This window comes from Chelonoidis abingdonii, chromosome 3 (genome assembly GCF_003597395.2).
Source record: "Chelonoidis abingdonii isolate Lonesome George chromosome 3, CheloAbing_2.0, whole genome shotgun sequence".
In the NCBI taxonomy this organism is placed as follows: Eukaryota; Metazoa; Chordata; order Testudines; family Testudinidae; genus Chelonoidis; species Chelonoidis abingdonii.
The window spans coordinates 212,597,237-212,604,829 of record NC_133771.1 but is presented as its reverse complement, the minus strand read 5'-3'; positions in this window follow the sequence as shown (position 1 = coordinate 212,604,829).

The window sequence follows — 7,593 nt, the reverse complement described above, 5'->3', positions numbered from 1 at the left end:
ATGGCGTCTACGGCGGCTGGGAAGCAGCGAATCCCCAAAGTGGCAAAGGTGCGGGGGGAATAACCCTGTTCCCCCGGGGCCCGGACATGGGTGTGACCGACCCCGGGGGGGCGGCCCGGCGGTGAGGGGGGTGTAGGATCAGGGTGCCCGGGGAAAGGAGACGGGGGTGTGCGTGCCTGGAGGGAACGGCGGGAAGTTCTCGGGGGTCGGGGTGTCTGTGAGAGGGGAATTGGGGAGAATGGCAAAGCAGGGGTGCCAGGGAATTGGGGAGACCTGGGACTGGGGGGGCGCTCGGGGAATTGAAGGGACCAGGGAGCGGGGGGGCTCGGTGGTGGCGGGGAATTGGGGGGACCTGTGACTGGGGGGCTCGGGGAATTGGGGGGACCGGGAGGTGGAGGCGCTCAGGGGTGCCAGAGAATTGGGGGGACCTGTGACTGGGGAGTGGGGGGCTCAGAGGTGCTGGGGAATTGGGGGGGACCTGTGACCGGGGGGTGCCCAGTTGGACCAGGGAGGGGGATGAGGGAGAGGGGAAAGTGGGTGTGGTGGGGTCGCTGGTGCGAGTGCTTCTGGAAATACTGCAGCTTTTGCATAGTATTCTGCTGCTAGCTATAACGTAGAGCATGAGCCCAGCTATCAGTGGGGGATTCATTTTAGAAACAGTCTCACTTACTTTTTTTTTTTTTTTTAAGTACAACACAGTCATGTGTTTCCACCCCCTCCCCCCGTAATAGTTCTCATGATTGTTGCTTGAAAACTTTTATCTGATCAAACACACATACTGGTGGACCATTATGGGATATACGCTGAGGGATGTTAGTACTAAATAAGGGATATTTCTTAGAATGGTGGAGCATCCTTGTTTCGTGGAGAAAAAATATGTTATGCTTCCCTGTTTTCCTCATCCCATGGTTCCAATGCAGTTGGAAACTACTGCTAAAATGACCAGCAGTTAAATGATTAGCAATTGTAGCTATTTAAAATACAAAAGGTCAGTTTGTCCATCTCAGAACTACTGGGCAAAATTCAGTCCCCCTGCGCTGACTTACACCAGGATCTGAATGTGGCCCATTGTTGTGTATGTCCCTTTGGGAATGACATGTCCCCTTGGGAAAGTTTTCTCAACAACTAAAAAGGCCAAAAACACGGTTTTCAAATATTTTAAATATTAAGGAAACAGATGAGACCACCAGAAAAGTGCTGGTATGGAGTTAACACAAAGCACTACTTCCGTTCAACCTAATTATAGTGTTTCTTTTAAAAAAACAAGTCCAGATTCCACGTATTCACAGTATCAAAGCCATTTTTAATTTAAAGAATGTGAAAATAACACAACAGGGTGTGTGTGTGGAAGGGGGCGGGGACAAAGCTGAACTGAAGGTTACAGATAAGTTATCCCAGCTGCTTACTCTTGGAAAAATGGCACCTGTGAACCACTGATGTGGCTACAGCACTAGTAGCAATGCGGAGACTGAAGTGTACAGAGGGAAGGTATTTTAACTGCCATCAAAATCCCCAATGTTTTAATGGGGAGATTGTCTTGTGGATCATTTCCACTCCTATTTCCTATCCTATCACCTCCCTGTGGCAACTACAGCACCTGTTAACGTAGACAAGTAAAATTATGAAAGTATCAGAAGTAATTTTTTAAGCTATATTTTAATGACGCTTAGTAGCTGTCAGTGAAGAGAAGGAGCCAGCACTGTACGAGCAGCTAACCCTCTCAGTTTGATGGGTTGTATGACGACATGATTAAAAACAGCAGAGCCTTGTCTACACTACAGTTGCCAATGTTGCTACTCTTGGTGGAGACTTGTGTCTTTTAATGTAGTCAAGTTATAGTGATTTTCAGTCTTTAGTGTCCAGAAAAGTAATTTGAATTAATGTATCTCCTTAAAATAAATAGGCTTGGAAGGATTCGATTTTAATAAATGTTAGCAATCATCAGTTTTTCCTTCAAGTAACAAGCAGTTCCCATCATTAATAAAGTTACAGAGAAGGAAGGTTAATATGTTGCAGTATTTTGCTTTCGATCAGGTAATAAATCATGAATAGAAATACAGATTTGCCATGGCATTTTTAAAAATCAGAAATCAGAGTAGTCGTGGTAAATGTAGTAAAAAATCACAGGTTACTAAGTTTACTGTGACTGCTCCCTGAATTTTGATTAACAAAATAATGCCCGTCTGCCTGCCACCTGCAGCACCACCCTCTGCTTCCAGCACCACAACCCTAATCCCAGTCTGGTGTAGAGGGGAGGCTGAGGAGCAAGCTCACCTCTCTGTTGTGGCCCCTGGTCACGCCAGGCTGGGCCCATCATCCTGCTCCAGGCACTGAGACCTGGCATGTAGGGTTGCAAAGCTGTTCAGGTTTCTTCCTTTCCCCCCCATTGGTCAGGTGGGCCAAACCAGAACAGCGCTGCAACCCAGTGCACCAGATCACAATGTCAGTCACTGAAGTTTGCACCCCACCCCTGGTCATGACAGAGCATCCAGGGTGGTCAAACCTGAATAAGGCTGTGACCCAGTGCTCCTGGTCACAACACTCAGGGCAGGGAGCCAGGCTCAGCCATAGAAGCTGCTGCTGCAGGGTGAGTCATGGACACAGAACCAAGTCACAGGCAAAGGGGAAAATCATGCTATCTGTGACTTTCCCCCTCCCCGTGACAAACCTAATCCTGGAGTACTGACTGATGAAATAAGATGCTGAATCACAGCGTGTATGGACATTATTTTGACTAAATACAGATGTAGGCAATGACCATACACTGAGTTAAATCATGGCAGACGCTTCACCTCCTTGGTGCCTGATTGACATTGCTGGTGCGCCAAGGCCTGCATACTGCCCCACTGGCTGCAGTAGAGCTCTGTGTACACACACAGGCTACAGCTATGAAGCTTTGGGCCAGTTAAGAGTTTACTAGATTTTTAATTTCCTGCTAGTGCAAATTCATCCACATGAATTACAAGTATTTTAAAAAAATTAATAAGTAACAAAAATGGAATTCTCCAATAATTATTGGTAGGTATAGCATTGCTGCCATAATAATTACAAATAATCAGTTATTACTAAGGCCTTGATCCTGGTTTCAGTCCCCACATGGGTGTCTTCTACATCCACGTGGAGCCCCACTGACCCAGACAGACCGTTTTTTGCAAGTCAATCGTCTGACTTTCAGAAGGCTGACCAGAACTGTGACTAAAACTCTGGTCCTGCAAATGTGTGTGCTTTAGGGCTGACCAGAAAGCAAGAATTCTATTTCATGAAAAAAATTCAGCGTTTCAATATCTGGATGAAACCCTGACCATTCAAAAGTGAGTGTGTGTGAGCAAGAGCAAGCACCCCTCTTTGAGTAGCCAGTGGGTAGGGCACTCACCTGGGATGTGGGAGGACCCAGGTTCAGGTCCCTGCTCTGCCTGATTTCTGCTTTATCTACTACACTGTAGAGCAGTGGTATTCAGTTAAAATTTCTAGTGGACTAAATAAGTCAATGTCCAAATGTTGCCAGGTCAGAGGGCTGTTCAGGTGTTTGCTCTGTAGTAAGCCTGCTACTGGCCATAGGTCGCAATCTTTAAAGAGAGGTGTGATGGGTATTATTTATTAATCTCAAAGTAAAAGGCTAAGCATGCCAGTGGATAGGAGTACAACATAATCTTGCAAACAAATTATTATACAAATACACTGTAATGCTATTAAAACATCATGCTATTAATGTTAATTCTGTTATAACTATGAAATTAAAATTAGAAGTTCATTCATTTCCTGTGAGTTTAACTTCTAATTTCCCTTTCTTACTGCTTGAAATATTGACACTCTTGCACTGTTCCCCCCCCCACCTTCCCAAAAAAGTACTGTGCAGTTAGTTTAACTAATGAAAGTACGTCAGTTACTGATCACTTTATGTTCCATAAGCATTTGATTAAGTGCCCGATTAAAAGTGTTTCACCATAAGTCGAAATGCATCAACACAGTCTAGTTCCATTGTGTTCAAATGTAAATGAAAAATTTCTAAATTAAATACATGGCATGATGGTAAACATAGGGGAAAATAAACTTAAGTGCATTCTGCCCAGTTCCCATCAGTTCTGCCCTGTTGCCTCCCTGCATCTGCCCAGCCCGGTGGTTCTCAACCTATTTAACATTGTGGGCCACGTATGCACCTCTCTGTTTTATGTGGGCCACATCCACACAATATATATACTACCTAGGCCACAGTTGTGCACCGATTGGGCCATGGGTTGAGAACCACTGGCCCAGCCCATCCTGCTTCTAGCCTCACTTCTCCTACTGGGTTCTTCACCCCCTAATCCCAGTCCAAGGGGAGGTGAGCTGTGGTGGTATCCCTCTGCCTCCCCCTTCTAGGCAACTCCAGGGGTCCCTCATCCCCTGCTTCCCTGGATGGGTGTGAAAGGGAGGGAGGAGCCATCCCTGCTTATAGCGGGGAGGGGTTAAAAAGGAGTGGGGTTATCTTGAACTGCAAGGTTCTTTCTGCACCCTTCTCCCCCACCCTTCTTATAAGCAGGAATAGCTCCCCCCTACCACTTCCTATGAGAATAGGTTGGGTTCCTGAGGGGCAGGGGAGTGAGCATCACTGTTTCCCAAGGAGTTGTAATTGGCTGCTTTTGAGGATATGAAGGAACAGCTAATGCCCAGCAGCAGGCCAAACAGAAGTCCCTGGTGGCAGGATCTAGCCTGCGGGCTGCCAACTGAAGAACAGTGCCATAGAGTCAGTCATTCTCTCTCTCTGGCTCAATGGATACAGTTCCAATGGGAGATGTTGAGAAAGATCTATCTGAGAATAGCTAATACTCTGGTGGTTTGGGCAATCAGCTGGGCTGTGGGCGACCCAGGTTTAGGTCCCTGCTCTGAATCAGGGAGAGCAGGAATTTGGGTGTTTTACATTCCAAGTGAGTGCCCTGATCATTGGGCTATTGGGTATTTTGGTTGAGTGTGTTTTTTTCTGATTTTGACCATAAATTCCATCTGGGACCTGAAAAAACTTCCCAGTGAAAGTCTACGTTTCTGTGAAAAGTTTTGGCTTTGACAAATCAGCATTTTCCAACGAAAAAGTATCCTAAAAAAATTCCCATGCAGTTCTGGCATGCATGTCTTTAGATTTATGAATGTGAATAATCCTGTTGTTCAGTAAAACTACTCATGTACATAAAATTAAGTATATGAGTGTTTTCAGGATAGGAGCCTTACTCTGTATTCCAAAAAATGTTGAAACTCTTGGCTTTATACTTTACTTTTTCCTTAACAGATAATATTCATGCTTTTTGTAGTTGTGGTATCTCTAATCCAGTCAATAGTTTATATGACATTTTTTTCAGAGGTTTGGGGTCACCTGGTTGGCCCCACTTTAAACTTTCTAAATCCAACCTTTTATGAAACTTGTAATATCAGTAGAATGTTTACACCATTTTTCTGAAAAGCAAAGAGTTTTTAAAACAAATGAATATTGCTCTCCAGTTTTGAAACTACTAAAAATGTGAAACCAAAGTTCAACAACCAACATTGGTTTTCATTGTCCAATGCTAAAAGTAAAGAAAGGACATAAATAGTCAAGTTGGAGTTTAAAAATTCTTTCATACTTAACGTCAAGGAGTTATCAGTAACAGATAAAAAGTAAAATTATCTGTGGTATGATTTTTTTTACTTTATAGTATTTTTTAAAAAATGAGGATATCATATTCCCAACTTTACATGTCATCTGATAAATAAACGAAGGTTTCCAAATCTATTTTCATAATTAAATTTTTTCCCCCAAGGTAAGTGGTCACCTCGGTCCCAGATATACTTGCATGAATACACTCCTAGGACTTGTTCCAACATATCCAATCTTTTTGCACTCCAGGCATGGTTATAGCTTCTGAGTTTGACATTTTTTATGGGGGGAAATGGACACAGTAACAAATATTTTATATTTGGTGTTGCTATTTCCTGTCTGTTTGCAAATTCAGTTCCGTTTCCGTTTATTCTGAGCCAGTCACCAAATCCTACTCCTTTGTATATTTCACATATTAAATCATTGGGTCAACTCACTTTTTGGGGGTTTTCAGTATTTTATGGGTGTAGAAAAATATAAGATTACCAAAAAAAATGAAATTTTTTCTTCTTCCAAAGGTGAAAAACAAAGCGCCAGCAGAAGTACAGATCACAGCAGAACAGCTGTTAAGAGAAGCAAAGGAGAGAGAACTTGAACTTCTTCCACCACCTCCGCAACAAAAGATCACAGACGAAGAAGAGCTAAATGACTACAAGCTTCGAAAACGGAAGGTAAGTGCACAAAAGACTTGATGCTCCTGTACAGTACTAAGAAGCTAGCATATTTTTAAACTTTACTAAATGTTTTCATTCATTCTTCATTAACTTCAAAGAGAGAGAATAGATATTCTGTGGTATTAAGGTAAAATCACAAATAGCTGTTTAAGAGTACTTAACCTTTTCCCTTTAAACAATTAAATGCACAGTTTTTTAGAATTTGGATTTAGTAGCAAACTAACAGTATAACTTATTATGATTTTGTATTGGAAACTGTATGTATACTGTTAATGAGTCTATTCATATGTGCTAGAATCTTGAGAGGTAGGCTATAGAAAAAGGGAAGAAGAGTAAAAATCAGCCAGAAGGAGGGAATAGGGATATGCTGGCCGCAACTTCACGCAGCTCCCATTGGCCAGACACAGTGAACTGCAGCCACTGCAAGCTGCAGGGGGCCGTGCCTGTGGATGGTCAATGTAAACAAAATGTCTCCCAGCCTGCCAATGGATTACCCTGATGGGCTGCTTGGCAAAAGGGCCGCGTCGACCCCTGGTGTCTAGTGTCTGAATGCTTACTGAAGCTAGTCTCTAAAGGGATGTGAATTTAGAGCTCCTGAATGAGGATTAGGGCCCTGTTGTGCTGAGGGCTATACAAAGGGTTATCTCCATTCATATCCATCTGTTAGATAGAATGATACTGTGATGTTAGTTGGACATAGGTTCGGGGCAACCTGTAACGCTGAATGTGCTATCTCTGCTGCATCAAGTTGTGGAAATGCTTCATTATGGAACTGAAAACTTGCCTCCTGGCATTTGGACACATAAATTTGAGTCATAATATACTTAGTCAAGAAGAGGCAGAGTTCCTAGGCATCTCTCATGGCCTATAAACTCTAGTAAAGTATGTGCATGTTATAGATGTTTGGACCATTGGGAAGTACAAAGAGCTGACATGTCTGATATCAGATACTTCCATCAAGTGATCAGTTTATAGCCACAAAAGAATGCATGTGGCATGTTCAAATTAATAGATTGTCAGTGTTGTGTGCAAAAATTGAGCCCCATAACTTCAATTGTTACTATTAAAATATCCAAACAAAGCGTTTTTAAAAGAATTTTGAATGCTGTTACAATTGTTAGTCCATTGGTGTTACAAATGGATCAGGCTTACAGCTTCCTATGACTACACTTTATCACAACTCCAGCTACATTTCTAATTGCTCAAGTACAATGACTTAGGAAACCCTCTTCATATTTGATCTCAACAGTTAAGCTATGTAACTTCTGTTTAAACTATTGTAATATGTTTGGGATTTTTTAGTCCATCTATTGA